We start from the raw sequence: 16,701 nt of genomic DNA on the forward strand, positions 1-16,701 counted from the left end.
GAAAGGACGGTGTGGACGAAGCCATATTCAGAGAACCTTATCCGGAATTGGGCCTGGCAGGAGCAGAAAGTGGGGAAGGGGGGACACAGTGAGGTCTGGAACCGCAGCCTAAGAACTTTCCAGAAGTTTCTAGAAGAGGTCTGGAACCTCAGAAAGAGAGGAGAAAGCTAATGAACAATAGGAAACGCCTTGAGAAAGCACCAGCCTGCCTCCTCCAGATTTCGATTTTTCCTTTTTCTTTGCATGCATGCATCAGTTTGCAGGAAATGAGACGATTTCCATTTTTAAAGGGAGTTATTAGGAAAAGGCCTCCCCTCCGGTGAGAGAGGAAGGAAGGTTCTGCGTTGACATGGGGCTGAAGACGACACCCCCCCCCCCAAAGTGGAAAATGAATGTCGGTGCCTGATCCCCGAAGACCTGGGTTCGAAATGTGCGCTTTTTGAAGGCGCCCCTGGTGTCTGGGCAAAGGGGCATGTCGTGGAATTGTGGCTTTCAATGCCAGGAATTGGGTCAATCGGGCTGGTTCCCTTTTGGTCTGGGTAAAGTTTGGAGGGGGGCGCAGAAAGATACAAAGGTCTGTCTGGGTATTGAAATATATCTATATGTATTTATTCACGCACGCCTGCAACAAAACAATCTCTTTGTAAGGTCGCCAAACTTTATATCCTTGCGTTGTTTCAATAAAAGCTAAAGTTGTCCGGCGATCGTTCGTCGTTTCTCGAACATCTTGAATGGGGACTTTAAAATAAAAAACCTGTCTTGTTGGGTAGGCCATATATATATATGACCTTAAATTATTATTTCAACAATGAGGGTACCTGAGCGGCCAGCTAAGGCCATTTTCTTGCGAAGAAACTTTTTGGACTGGTTCAGCAACCACCTCTCTTAGATGCTGGCCTAGAACGTATGTCAGAGCCCACTGGATGAGGCCCATGGCCTCAATGAGAGACCCGCAAGCAGGATCCGATCACAATAACCCTCTCCTTCCTGCGATTCCCAGCGCCTGGCACGGAGAAGCGATCCTTCCCCCCCCCCCAACCTGCGGAGACCGAGCCGTCAATAGCCCTCTCTCCTCCGTCAATTTGTCCAGTCCTCTTAGTTAATCTGAGGTTGCCAGCGCTCGCTGCCTCCAGTGGCGGTGAGTTCCACAGCTGACCTCAGCTCTTGGCTGCAAGAATGGGAAGGAATAGATAGATAAACTTTACAGTGGTACCTCTGGTTACGTACTTAATTCGTTCCAGAGGTCTGTTCTTAACCTGAAACTGTTCTTAACCTGAAGCACCACTTTAGCTAATGGGGCCTCCTGCTGCTGCCGGAGCACGATTTCTGTTCTCATCCTGAAGCAAAGTTCTTAACCCGAGGTAATATTTCTGGGCTAGCGAAGTCTGTAACCTGAAGCATCTGTAACCTGAAGCGTATGTAACCCGAGGTACCACTGTATTTGCATTAGGCAATGGCCATGGCAACATAAAACAAGCAATATATACAGATAAAAAGACAGCAATGGGTAAAAAGGGCACTCAAAGGACCAAGATTATTGTTCAGATAGTGGTCCTTAATCTCATTGCACCCTCAATAAACCACAGCTGACCTCAGCTCTTGGGCTGCAAGAATGGGAAGGGAACCCAGGGCATCATCCAGACTGACCCGCTCCCCACTAAACCCACCGCAGTATAACACAGATAGGGCCTGCTTTTGGCGGCAGCTGCCGCTCCGAGTAGGGCGTTCCCGCATGCACCAGTAGCCAAACACACACACACACACACACAAACTCAGCAGCGCCCAAGCCAGCTGCAAGCCCAACTTTCTGCCCATCCGAAAGACTTCTGCTTTCTCCGAAAAAAGAATGGTTAAGGGAACCCACCCTGCTCTGTTTCCTGGCCTAACAAAGCCTCCCAGGGCAGCTGCATCCTGGTGATGAATATGTACCACCGTGTCTCGTGCGCCAAACCATCCAATTTTTCCTCCCTTGGGGGGAGCTGAACATGGAAGGGGTGGGAGTTGAATTTGCAAGGCCCGAGTCTCAGATCCGGAACTTGCCTCTACACTTTCCCTTTGCTCATCTTTCACAGGAAAGCGACTCTCTCCCCCCCCCCTTGCCGTTTTTTTCATATCAAAGGTGCCGGGATTAAGCAAACTTTTACTACGGATACCGGGAGTCTATCCTGTTTTGGTAGACGTTTTCCTGGTGCTGGGTTCGCCCTCCACCAGGGACGGATGTGTGCATTACGCGATTTCTCCCGGAAACTCTCCGCTCAGGGACAAATAAGGATTACAAAACTGTACTCCGGAACGGCTGCGAAGTTCCGGGTGGGTTTGCTAGGTTACCTTTCGGAGAGGAAGTTCTGGGCAGAAAGTTTCTGCAGACAGAAAATTGTGGGTCTTGGCAGAGTTGGGCCCAGCAGGCTGGGGGTCTCTAATAATAATAATAATTTATTATTTATACCCCGCCCATCTGGTTGGGCTTCCTCAGCCACTCTGGATGGCTTCCAACAAAAATTAAAATATGGTAATGCATCAAACATTAAAAGCTTCCCTAAACAGGGCTGCCTTCAGATGTCTTCTAAAAGTCTGGTAGTTGTTGTTCTCTTTGACATCTGGTGGGAGGGCGCCACCACCGAGAAGGCCCTCTGCCTGGTTCCCTGTAACTTGGCTTCTCGCAGGGAGGGAACCGCCAGAAGGCCCTCGGAGCTGGACCTCAGTGTCCGGGCTGAACGATGGGGGTGGAGACGCTCCTTCAGGTCTACTGGGCCTTTAAGGCCATTTAGGGCTTTCAAGGTCAGCACCAACACTTTGAATTGTGATCGGAAACGTACTGGGAGCCAATGTAGGTCTTTCAAGACCGGTGTTATGTGGTCTCCCAGTCCCCAGTCTGGCTGCCACATTCTGGATTAGTTGCAGTTTCCGGGTCACTTCAAAGGTAGCCCCATGTAGAGCGCATTGCAGCAGTCCAAGCGGAAGATAACCAGAGCATGCACCACTCTGGCCAGACAGTCCGCGGGCAGGGAGGGTCTCATCCTGCGTACCAGATGGAGCTGGTAAACAGCTGCCCTGGACACAGATTTGACCTGCGCCTCCATGGACAGCTGTGAGTCCAAAATGACTCCCAGGCTGCGCACCTGGTCCTTCAGGGGCACATTCAGTACCAGGGAGTCCCCCACACCTGCCCGCCCCCTGTCCCCCCAAAACAGCACTTCTGTCTTGTCAGGATTCAACCTCAATCTGCGCAAGTCTCATGGAAACAGGCAGGAGGTGAGTTTGGCCCAGCAGGAACCGGCAGCCGGCGCTGGTCTCTGAGCACAGCTGCCGTACGCCGACAAGGCCTCTCTGCTGTCAGCAATCGTGCTGCAGCATTCTGCTCTAACCGCAGCTTCAGGATCAAGTGCGAGGGAAGCCCCACGTAGAGCGCATGGCAGTAGTCCAGCCTTGAAGCACCTCATGAAGCTGGGTGGGTCCCACACCCCCAGAAAAAAGCCCTGTGGAGCCCCAATCCGCCCCCCAGCACCCCACACCAGATACTATTCAACTCTAGCTTCAGTCCTCTCTCCTGTGCCCCACACATTCTGCTCCCGAAAGCCCTCTTATTGTTCTCGAACCCACCACACCCGGCTTGGCAGGAAAGTCAGGTGAATCACTTGCTCAGAAGTGGCCCTTCTGGAAGACGCTCCAGCCAGCTTGAATTTTGCTCGTGTGAGGGATTCGCACTCGAAGCACTGTGACACCCCTTTAAACAGCCGCAGTTCTTCTCCTCCCAGAGAATTCTGCGATATGTAGTTTGTTGAAGGTGCTGAGAGTTGATGTAAAGGTAAAGGGACCCCTGACCGTTAGGTCCAGTCGTGGACAACTCTGGGGTTGCGGCGCTCATCTCGCTTTATTGGCCGAGGGAGCCGGTGTACAGCTTCCGGGTCATGTGGCCAGCATGACTAAGCCGCTTCTGGCGAACCAGAGCAGTGCATGGAAACGCCGTTTACCTTCCCGCTGGAGTGGTACCTATTTATCTACCTGCACTTTGACGTGCTTTCGAACTGCTAAGTTGGCAGGAGCAGGGACCGAGCAACGGGAGCTCACCCCGTCGCGGGGATTTGAACCACCGACCTTTTGATCGGCAAGTCCTAGGCTCTGTGGTTTAGACCACAGCACCACCTGCATCCCTTGAGAGTTGATGGGATACCCCCTATTCCTAGGGTTGGCATTTCCCCAAAAGTAAAAATCTGGACAAATCCACCCAGATGTGAAATGACGGCCCGATTCCCGGACATGTCCAGAAAAACCCAGGCGTATGGCAGCCCTACTATTTGACCCAGGGCTGGATTTAGGTTTGATGAGGCCCTAAGCTACTGAAGGTAATGGGGCCCTTTATATGTCCAGCTGTCCTTTGTCAGCAACAAATTGTTGCTGTTCTTTTTTGTGTCGAATATATGTTATATGGTAATTTATGGATGGGGACAGCAGCAACGAAATTAAAATTTTTCTTGCGAAAAAAGCAATGACAAACCTGGACAGCATCTTAAAAAGCAGAGACATCACCTTGCCAACAAAGGTCCGTAAAGCTATGGTTTTCCCAGTAGTGATGTATGGAAGTGAGAGCTGGACCATAAAGAAGGCTGATCGCCGAAGAATGGATGGTTTTGAATTCTGGTGCTGGAGGAGACTCTGGAGAGTCCCATGGACTGCAAGAAGATCAAACCTCTCCATTCTGAAGGAAATCAGCCCTGAGTGCTCCCTGGAAGGACAGATCCTGAAGCTGAGGCTCCAAGACTTTGGCCACCTCATGAGAAGAGAAGACTCCCTGGAAAAGACCCTGATGCTGGGAAAGATGGAAGTAGAAGAGTTTGGATTTAATATCCCGCTTTATCACTACCCTAAGGAGTCTCAAAGCGGCTAACATTCTCCTTTCCCTTCCTCCCCCACAGCAAACACTCTGTGAGGTGAGTGGGGCTGAGAGACTTCAGAGAAGTGTGACTGGCCCAAGGTCACCCAGCAGCTGCAGGTGGAGGAGCGGGGAAGCGAACCCGGTTCCCCAGATTACGAGACTACCACTCTTAACCACTACACCAGTGTTTCCCAACCTTTTTTGGGCAAAGGCACACTTGTTTGATGAAAAAAATCTCGAGGCACACCACCATTACAGCCCCGTGATGTCAGCGCGCAGCGTCACGCTGGGAGGGACGCACGAAAGTGTTAGTTTCAATTTTTTCCCCTCCCCCTTGCCGGGGAACCTCCAAGCTTTGGGGGTGGGGGGGGAGGAGGCAGCAAAGCGAGGCAGGAAGGAGAGCGCGGCTTGGCTGGGTGAGCTTTGGCAGGGGCAGGGAATGAGAGCCGCGAGGCGGGCGCTGCGGACGGAGGCGCTGCCCGCCGAGCTCGCAGGCAGCCAGGCAGGCAGACGGCGAGAGCCCCGCGCTGGGCGGCCTCTCCTCGCCGCCGCCGCCCCGCCTCTCGCCGCCCGACTCGCCCGCCTCCCTCCAGGCAACATCTCGCGGCACACCAGGCAACATCTCGCGGCACACTAGTGTGCCGCGGAACAGTGGTTGGGAAACACTGCACTACACCACACTGGAGGGCCCAAGGAGAAGGGGATGATGGAGGACGAGATGGTGGGACAGTGTTCTTGAAGCTACCAGCATGAGTTTGACCAAACTGCGGGAGGCAGTGGAAGACAGGAGTGCCTGGCGTGCTCTGGTCCAGGGGTTCACGAAGAGTCGGACACGACTAAACGACTCAACAACAACAATTTATGGATCTAATAGGTACCATCTAAAGCCATTTGCACATAGCAAAATATGTATTTTATCAAAGTAATTGTTGAACTGAAATACAATTAAGAAGAAGTATATTTGTTGTTGTTTAGTCGTTTAGTCGTGTCCGACTCTTCTTTAAAGAAACAACAAAAATGAATTGGACTCCTTGGCAGGTTTTGAAGAAACATACACACATTTATTTGTTAACACAATAGTTTAGAGGTTTTTACATTTTTGTAATATGCAGAGAAAAATATATGTTAACAAATCAGAAAGAGGAACAGAGGGAAGTCGTAGGGGGGGAAATACAATTGTTGGAATAATTTGTTATGTGAAAATAGTTAATAATTAAAAAAAAAAAAGTTTTGGTGTGGATGTGGCCACAGGCTGCCACAGACTGCCTTGGGCTGCTGGGAGTTTGAGGGCACCCGGATGGCGAAGACCGGATTAAGGCCTCGGATGGGGCCTCCTGGCCTTTTTGCACTACAGCCCCGCTGTCTCTCGCTTCCACCCACGCGGCGCAGGAGGTCTGAGGCAAGGGAAGCAGCCTCTGGCCCTTTTGTTCAGATTCCTGCCGGACGCCTGCAGTCATTTTTCCTGCTGGGATATTTTTAGCGCCGCGCCGCAGCAACCCACTTCCTGCAGAGAAAGGATTTGGAAGGGGAGAGAAAGGATGAGGTCTCGATCCATTATCTTCCTAGCCCCTGACACACCACAACAGCGCAGGCACTACAATCACAACATTGGCATATCATTTTTTCATACATATATAATTTTTGTCAAATTTTTCTGCTTCACAATTTAAAATATTCATTTAGACAACCTTAAAATATCCACACCTTCCCTTCTTCTCTTTCCGTGGTTCGTTTTGCACATCATAAATCCCTGCATAAAAAACGAAGATCATGGCCACTGGGCCCATCACCTCCTGGCAAATAGAAGGGGAAGAAATGGAGGCAGTGAGAGATTTTACTTCCTTGGGCTCCATGATCACTGCAGAGGGTGACAGCAGTAGTGGCGGACATAAATAACATTTTGACATATCCTTTACGGACATCAGCTTGTTCAATGAGCCTGTGGCGTCCTTGGGATATATAGTTTTATTTACGCATGTGCGCAACCTGAGCAGAGGAGGGAGAGGCTCATGGCATCGACTCCCCGACAGACCTTGCTTCGCCATTTAGTCGCAGATTTGGACCCAGCACAAAGTTGGGTCTCTGTGTCTCCACCTTCCAGCCTGTTTTCCGGCTCAGCTCACAGCCCAAACCATAGCTGTCAACGTTTCCCTTTTTTAAAGGGAAATCCCCTTATTCCAAATAGGATTCCTTGCAAGAAAAGGGAAAAGTTGACAGCTGTGCCCCAAACTCTTCTCTTGCTCCCCTGCCTAGCACGCAGCTGACGGAAGGCCTACCCATTTATTTGATGGTACAGAACAATTTACAGTGGTACCTTGGTTCTCAAACAGAATCCGTTCCAGAAGTCTGTTCTAAAACCAAAGCGTTCCAAAACCGAGGCGCGCTTTCTCATAGAAAGTAATGGGAAACGGATCAATCCCTTCCAGACTTTTAAAAACAACCCCTAAAACAGCAAATTTAACATGGATTTCACTCTCTAACGAGACCATTGGTCCATAAAATGAAAGCAATAAGCAATGTACTGCAGTCACACAATCAATCCATCAGGAACTGAACTGGGTTCCACACAGTCACAAAAATGGAACGAAAAAGAGCTGCGAAAACGAAACCGCAAAATAAATGGCAAAAACAGACAGACCTCAGCATAACACTCAAAACGGAAGCGTTACACTCAAAACGGAGCACGTTTGGCTTCCGAAAAAAAGTTCGCAAACTGGAACACTTACTTCCGGGTTTGCAGTGTATGGGTTCCAAGCAAAATATGTATTTGATCAAAGTAATTGTGGAACTGAAATACAATTAAGAAGAAGTATATTAATAGTGAAATAAAATTAAGAAGAAGTATATTGGGGGGGTGGCGCTGTGGGTTAAACCACAGAGCCTTGGACTGATCAGAAGGTCGGCGGTTCGAATCCCCGTGACGGGGTGAGCTCCCGTTGCTCGGTCTCTGCTCCTGCCAACCTAGCAGTTCGAAAGCACGTCAAAGTGCAAGTAGATAAATAGGTACCGCTCTGGCGGGAAGGCAAACGGCGTTTCCGTGCGCTGCTCTGGTTCGCCAGAAGCGGCTTAGTCCTGCTGGCCACATGACCCAGAAGCTGTACACCGGCTCCCTCGGCCAGTAAAGCGAGATGAGCGCCACAACCCCAGAGTCGGCCACGACTGGACCTAATGGTCAGGGGTCCCTTTACCTTATATTTGGGGGGGGGAGGCAAAAGAGTGGGGCCCTTAGCTATAGCTTCTTTAGCTTATACGTAAATCCGGCACTGGAGTCACCCTATTTGTGGATTTCCACTGCTTTGAATCGATTCGTGCCTTGATATGACTTCCATGTCTGGAAATCATTTCTGCAAAAGGTGATTTTTTTGTGTGTCCGCCCCGATGAAACCGCGATGGTGCTTACACAGAACAAGCGAGATGAACAGGAAGGAAAAGGGCCTTGTGCCAGGGTGACGATGGGCGCTGGCGGCCCGTTCTGCCCTGGGATGACTCACCAGCGGAGAAGGCAGTTCTGCTGGCTTGGAGAGAGGTCTGGGCACCTGTTTCCTGCGGCCGCCGGACTCAAGGAAGGAGCTTGAGGAGTGTGTGTGTGTGCTTGTGTGTGTTTGGGCAAGGTCTCGATTCCCCCCACCCACCCCGACTTGCCTCTGTTTCAGGAATTTATGTATAGGTTGGCCCCTCTGGCAGATATCATGCACATGCAGCCCACTACCAAAACCAGCACAATCACTTTTGTGGCTTTTGTGATTTGTCCCCACAAAACACTTTCATCACAGTTTCTTCCAATCTATTCAAAGGGCCTTTGCTGCACGATACCAAATGTAACAATTCACTGATAATTGTATCTATGTACTGGGACGTGGTGGCGCTGTGGGTTAAACCACAGAGCCTAGGACTTGCCGATCAGAAGGTCAGCGGTTCGAATCCCCACGACGGGGTGAGCTCCCGTTGCTCGGTCCCTGCTCCTGCCAACCTAGCGGTTCGTAAAGTGCAAGTAGATTGATAGGTATCGCTCCGGCGGGAAGGTAAATGGTGTTTCCATGTGCTGCTCTGGTTCGCCAGAAGCGGCTTAGTCATGCTGGCCATGTGACACGGAAGCTGTACGCCGGCTCCCTCAAACGTCCAGAGGAAATGGGCTCCAGCCAGGCTAATCTAGCAAGATAGATAGATAGATAATACTTTATTCGGCTATAAGCCCACCAGGTAAAACCAATCGGTAAATAAAATAGCATTTTACATTCTAAAATATCAACTAAAATATTTCAGCGCATAGCCTCGTTCACATTACATACAGTCTCTAGATGTACCATATTGTGGCCTTGAATATAAAGATGGTGGATAGAGTTTACTAGATTTTAATAGTCATGCATCATTCCATGAAGTCTTTTATATGAAAGAACAGAATTCAGGAATCTTGCAACCTGTAATGTTCTATAAGAGTCAATGTCCTGGAGTAGATAGGCTAGATGTAATTCAGGTGGTTTAGCAACAGTTTCCAAAATGATTGAACTCAGAATCCTTGATCGGGGAACAATATATAAAGGACAATTAAACAAGATATGATGAAGGGATTCTATTGATTTGTTGTCACGTGCGCATAAAACAGAGGTTTTACCGTTAGAAAATCTATTGTTCAGCACATTTGAGGGGAACACATTAAATCTGGCTCTAACAAAAGCGAATCTATGCAACGCAGCCGATAAGGGAGACAGATATCGAGTCTGATCTAGCAAGCAGGCCAACTGACCTCCTGGTACAGCAGCTGCTAAAAATGTACCGGTGTGCTAGGCGCTGTACAGAACGTGACGCATGGATAGGGTGGCCAGGTCTCGAGCATTCCAGACCCTGTGGTTTCAGGGTCCAGTGCCGAGACCTAGGGGCCGCCAGGATGCTCCCAGCGGCTCCCAGCTGGTTGCCCAGGAAAGTATAAAGACAAGGGAAGGTTTCTGACGGTCCTTTTTTATTCAGTACAGTGGTACCTCGGGTTACATACGCTTCAGGTTACATACGCTTCAGGTTACAGACTCCACTAACCCAGAAATAGTACCTCGAGTTAAGAACTTTGCTTCACGATGAGAACAGAAATCGCATGGCGGCAGCAGGAGGCCCCATTAGCTAAAGTGGTGCTTCAGGTTAAGAACAGTTTCAGGTTAAGAATGGACCTCCGGAACTACCATATTTTTCGCTCTATAAGACGCACCAGACCACAAGACGCACCTAGTTTTTGGAGGAGGAAAACAAGAAAAAAAAAATATTCTGAATCTCAGAAGCCAGAGCAGCAAGAGGGATCGCTGTGCAGTGAAAGCAGCAATCCCTCTTGCTGTTCTGGCTTCTGGGATAGCTGCGCAGCCTGCATTCGCTCCATAAGACGCACACACATTTCCCCTTACTTTTTAGGAGGGAAAAAGTGAGTCTTATAGAGCAAAAAATACGGTAATTAAGTTCTTAACCCGAGGTACCACTGTTTTACAGAGAGAGGCTATAGGACCCAGCCTCTTGGATAATGGTGTTGTCCCAAGTGAATGTCTGACGCTGTGTTGTTTTTAATTTTCTGTTGGAAGCCCCCCAGAGTGGCTGGGGAAACCCAGCCAGATGGGCGGGGTATTAATAATAATAATAATAATAATAATAATAATAATAATAATAATAATTAATCTTCATCACACCACCCCGTCTCTCCCACTTCCTCATTCGTCACTTCTATGGGTGCCGCTATCTGCCCTCTGTCTTTGAGCTCTTTGCTCTCCCACCCTCATTTTTTTTTTAAATAGTAATATTTATTTGGTTTTTCAGATTAAAGTTTTACAGTCCAACGCACAACATAAACACAAGATCCCAAGGAATCTCTTGGGCTCCCCTCCTCCCTTTTGTGCTCTCCTGTTTTCAAGGCTCGAGTTCCGGTCCCGCTTCATCCTTTCCCATTGTTTCCTAACTTTCCCTCTCAGTTAAAAATATTTATTAAATCTTTTTTTTTGTATAAATATTTATTAAGATTTTACAAATTATAACAAACATAACAATACACACACACAAACAAAGATAACATAAAAAAGAACAAGTATAATTTCAATACCTTATTTTCTTAAAACTTATTTCACCGACCTCCTCATACCTCCCCTTTCTGCGTTCCCATTTCAAAAATTTAATTCAGCAAATCCTCACCCTTGATTTTATCTAATTATCATCCTTACTTTCCTTTCACTTAATCTTTACAGCTGTACTCCATTTAGTTTTAAAAGCCACATTATTCTAAAATTCATAAATTTTACAATATTTCTTAAGGTAGTTCTTAAATTTCTTCCAATCTTCTTCCGCCGTCTCTTTTCCCCGGTCTCGGATTCTGCCAGTAAAAATATTTATTAAATCTCGATCACTAAAATATAACCTAAAATTGTCATTTAAAACCTTAATCATTTTGGTAGTACAGCTTGTTCCTTAAGTTTTATGGACTTGGAAGGATCCTGCATCGCCTGAGCTTTTTCCTGATTGAAGTACAGAGCGTTTGAGGACCGGGACATTTGCAGGGAAACCAAAATGTTTGTTTACAAAACTATTGTACTGCCAACCTTACTGTCTGCTTGTGAAACATGGACCACTTATAAACGCCATGTCCACTTCCTTAAAAGATTCCATCAACGGCGTCTCCAAAATTTTTTACACATCACTTGGGAAGACAGGCGAACTAATACCAGGGTACTGGAAGAAGCAAAGATCACCCGAGTCAAAGCGATGAAGAAGAAGGAGGAGGAGGAGGAGGAGGAGGGGACCAAAGGTGGACAGATTATCCAATAATAATAATAATAATAATTTTTTAAAAAATATTTATACCATTAAAATACAGCCACATTTCAGTGGAACTCAATCAAAAACTTTTTTGGGGATAAAAACATCAAGTCTTCACCAAGGCTAACTATCCAGACTGGTCCTACATGGGCCAGAAAAAAGCCAGGGAAGTCCCCAAATAGGAGTTCCATCACAGAAGGAGAAAGGAAAAAGGAAAGAGGGGAAGGGGATCAAGTTGATTCCAAGCCAAAGGCCAGGCGGAACAACTCTGTCTTACAGGCCCTGCGGAAAGAAATCATATCCTGCAAAAGAAGCATAATATGCCCCCCACTCACCCTTTCTTAACAAATGAATAAATGAATGAAAACGGAAGCGCTAGCAATTAAAATAAGCGCGTCTCCACCAGCTGCCCCAGGAAGATTCACACACAGCGCATACACAGCACCAACATTTGTGCCGTCTTATATCAAGCGCCTTTGGATAAAGGTTTCGTGGCAAGGAAAAGTCGGCCTGGGGGAAACCGCACCTGTTGAATTTCTGGCTGACCTACAACGAAGGCGTCCTAAACATACATGACCTCAACCCAAGTTGCAACCTTCGAAATACTGTAAACCCTCCATCCATCCTGTTAAATGGACACAAGTTTCCTTCCAGTATCTTGTAGTGTTATGCCTCCCCCTGTGGGTCAGAACTGATGTTGCCTATTTGGAGCTATGAGACAGGACCCACACGCCCCACGGGCAGCTGCTCTTTGGGTTGTTAATGGAGAAATCTGAGGGCTCCCTTGGACAAAAAACAAGGGCACCGGCCAGGAATACCAGAGCAAAACAGCAGCCAGTAGGCTTGGTCTTTATTGAAGACTGTCGTGACAGGACTCCCACCTGCCACCAGGTGGAACAAGATGGAAGCCCCGAACAAGAGAGGACCCAAACTTTTATTAGCTGCTAATCCCCATGTTAGGTAAAGGTAAAGGGACCCCTGACCATTAGGTCCAGTCGCAGATGACTCTGGGGTTGAGGCGCTCATCTCGCTTTATTGGCAAAGGGAGCCGGCGTCCAGCTTCCGGGTCATGTGGCCAGCAGGACTAAGCCGCTTCTGGCGAACCAGAGCAGCATACGGAAATGCCGTTTACCTTCCCGCCGGAGTGGTACCTATTTATCTACTTGCACTTTGAGATGCTTTTGGACTGCTAGGTTGGCAGGAGCAGGGACCGAGCAACAGGAGCTCGCCCCGTCGTGGGGATTCGAATCATCGACCTGATCAGCAAGTCCTAGGCTCTGTGGTTTAGACCACAGTGGTACCCGCATCCCTAATCCCCATGTTACACCCCCCCAAACTACATCACAGTTACATCATGAAAGGGGAGGTCTGGTGGCAGTAATCTGAGCATCCTGGACCCTGCCCCATGGTTCCCCTTGCCCTCCACCAAACACCCATCAAGTGGAACAAAAAAGATATTTACATTTCCCTTTTTCCCAGCCAAGTTCATCACACCCTTCTGTCTTCATCTGGGTTTGTTCTTTCTGGAATGGCTACCTGTCTGGCACTCAGGTATCAGGATGCCAGGGATTATCACTCGGGCAGAGGGGCTGCTGAGGAGCTGAGCTCACATGTCTATATGAATTTCTGAAGTTTTCCCAGTGAGCCAGTACAGAGATACATTTATCAGTGAATTCTTACATTTGGTATCGTGCAGCAGAGGCCCTTTGAATAGATAGGAAGAAACTGTGATGGGGTGTTTTGTGGGGACAAATCACAAAAGCCACAAAAGTGATTGTGCTGGTTTTGGTAGTGGGCTGCATGTGCATGATATCTGCTGGAGGGGCAAACCCCCCACCACCACCTATACATAAATTCCTGCAACAGGGTCAAGGGTTGTGGGGGGGAAAGACTGCCTGCCATTCCTCTAAGTCTGTGTCGAGTTTCTGCCTGCTTTTCCTCTGGCTTCCTCTACCTGTGTAGGGTTCTGGTCGTCTCTTCCCAAAAAGGATATTTTAGAGTTGCAAAAAAAATTTCTGAAGAAGTGTGCATGCACACAAAAGCTCATACCAAGAACTAACTTAGTTGGTCTTTAAGGTGCTACTGGAAGGAATTTTTTTATTTTAAAAAAAATTTGGGAAGCCAAAATGACTCGAAGGGATGGATAGCTCTTGTTTTCTGCGTTCTTCTCCTTCCGCTATTGCAAATTAGATAAAGAATGCCTTGTTCTGCACAAGATAAGGCGTTAGGAGTTTTTCTCAACTTTGCAACACCAGGGCGCTGCCTCTGCTCAGGACTAATATTGTTCCCACATTATTCTGGCTGCAAACTGCAAACTTTGTTGTTGTTGTTTAGCCGTTTAGTCGTGTCCGCCTCTTCATAACCCCCTGGACCAGAGCACGCCAGGTACTCCTGTCTTCCGCTGCCTCCTGCAGTTTGGTCAAACTCATGCTGGTAGCTTCAAGAACACTGTCCCACCACCTCGTCCTCTGTCATCCCCTTCTCCTTGGGCTCTCCATCTTTCCCAACATCAGGGTCTTTTCCAGGGAGTCTTCTCTTCTCATGAGGTGGCCAAAGTCTTGGAGCCTCAGCTTCACGATCTGTCCTTCCAGTGAGCACTCAGGGCTGATTTCCTTCAGAATGGAGAGGTTTGATCTTCTTGCAGTCCATGGGACTCTCAAGAGTCTCCTCCAGCACCAGAATTCAAAAGCATCCATTCTTCAGCGATCCGCCTTCTTTATGGTCCAGCTCTCACTTCCATACATCACTACTGGGAAAACCATAGATTTAAGTATACGGACCTTTGTTGGCAAGGTGATGTCTCTGCTTTTTAAGATGCTGTCTAGGTTTGTCATTGCTTTTCTCCCAAGAAGCAGGCGTCTTTTAATTTCGGGACTGCTGTCACCATCTGCAGTGATCATGGAGCCCAAGAAAGTAAAATCTCTCCCTGCCTCCATTTCTTCCCCTTCTATTTGCCAGGAGGTGATGGGCCCAGTGGCCATGATCTTCAGGCAGAAGATCTTTAGGCAGAAGAAACAAAGAGCAAACTTTAATGCAAAAGGGGGGGAATTGGGGTGGGAGGCAGTGGCCAAGAAGAAGATAACAAAAATGACCCGAACCTCCCTTTTAAAACCTCTGGGAATCTTCCCTTTAGCTGCAGGAAGAATCATGGAATTGCAGAATTTCCAATGGAGGAAAAAACTGAATAATATTATAATTGTAAAATACCTAACTGTGAAGATACATAGAATACAAGGGTTTAAGGTCAGTGAGAAAGAGGAGGCTTGGTTTGAGAAGATATTGAATTATTAGGGTAGGTTTGAACAATTAAAATGTTAAAAGTTAAATAAACCTTGTGGAGGGAGGAGTGTTAAGGGATATAGAAGTGTACATATGGTTGAGATGAACATGTTATTATTGAATATTATTGAATATGTATATTATTGAATATGTATATTATTGAAACTTCTTCCTGAAGTTTAGAGGCCCATTATGTCATTATGGTATGTATTCTTGTGTTTTTATATTGTAAAGTGGCCTGTGATCCTTGGATGAAGGGCAGCCTAGAAATTTAATAATAATAATAATAATAATAATAATAATAATAATAATAATAATAATATGATCTGGAAACCAAGCCTTAGGCCTAGAAAAGAGGAGACTGGGAGATCTGACAGCCATCTTCAAATATCTGAAGGGCTTTCACATGGAAGAAGAAGAAGAAGAAGAAGAAGAAGAAGAAGAAGAAGAAGAAGAAGAAGAAGAATTTATTATTTACCGTATACCCCGCCCATCTGGCTGGGTTTCCCCAGCCACTCTGGGCGGCTTCCAACAGAATATTAAAATACAATAATCGATTAAACATTTAAAGCTTCCCTAAACAGGAAGATGGAGCATGCTTGTTTTCTCCTGCTGTGGAGAGTAGTACTCGAACCCAAGGCTTCAAGTTTCAAGAAACGAGATTCCGGGTAAATATACGGGGGGGGGGGGAACGGTGAGAGCCGTTCGACAGTGGAACCATGGACTCCCTTGGAAACTGGCGGACTCTCTTTCATTTGATATTTCTAAACAGTTGGAGGGTTGTACCTCATGACCCTTAGGGGTTCCAGGGGGTCAGACTAGATGAGCCTTGAGGAACCCCTTTAAGGTCCATTCCTTTTCATTTATTTCCTTAGCGCCCGCCCGCCCCGCCCCCGCTTTGTGCAGTACTTATCTTTATGATATGATACAATAATCTTTATTGTCGTTGTCCCATACAGAACAACAAAATTGAAAAATCTACATAAAATATTCAAAACCCAACAAGCCTACTATCCCAGCTATCCCAGCCTGGTTAACCCCCTAAAAACTCTGGTACCTCATAATTAAATACAACATACTCCCATAGAGACTACCTTGTTGTTGTTTAGTCGTTTAGTCGTGTCCGCCTCTTCGTGACTCCCTGGACCAGAGCACGCCAGGCACTTCTGTCCTCCACTGCCTCCCGCAGTTTGATCAAACTCATGCTGGTAGCTTCAAGAACACCATCCAACCATCTCATTCTCTGTCGTCCCCTTCTCCTTGTGCCCTCCATCTTTCCCAACATCAGGGTCTTTTCCAGGGAGTCTTCTCTTCTCATGAGGTGGCCAAAGTATTGGAGCCTCAGCTTCACGATCTGTCCTTCCAGTGAGCACTCAGGGCTGATTTCCTTCAGAATGGAGAGGTTTGATCTTCTTGCAGTCCATGGGACTCTCAAGAGTCTCCTCCAGCACCAGAATTCAAAAGCATCCATTCTTCGGCGATCAGCCTTCTTTATGGTCCAGCTCTCACTTCCATACATCACTACTGGGAAAACCATGGCTTTTACTATACGGACCTTTGTTGGCAAGGTGATGTCTCTGCTTTTTAAGATGTTGTCTAGGTTTGCCATCGCCTTTCTCCCAAGGAGCAGGCGTCTTTTAATTTCGTGACTGCTGTCACCATCTGCAGTGATCATGGAGCCCAAGAAAGTAAAATCTCTCACTGCCTCCATTTCTTCCCCTTCTACTTGCCAGGAGGTGATGGGACCAGTGGCCATGATCTTCGTTTTT

The sequence above is a fragment of the Podarcis bocagei genome (assembly GCF_964188305.1).
Source record: "Podarcis bocagei genome assembly, chromosome: 13".
Taxonomy (NCBI): domain Eukaryota; kingdom Metazoa; phylum Chordata; class Lepidosauria; order Squamata; family Lacertidae; genus Podarcis; species Podarcis bocagei.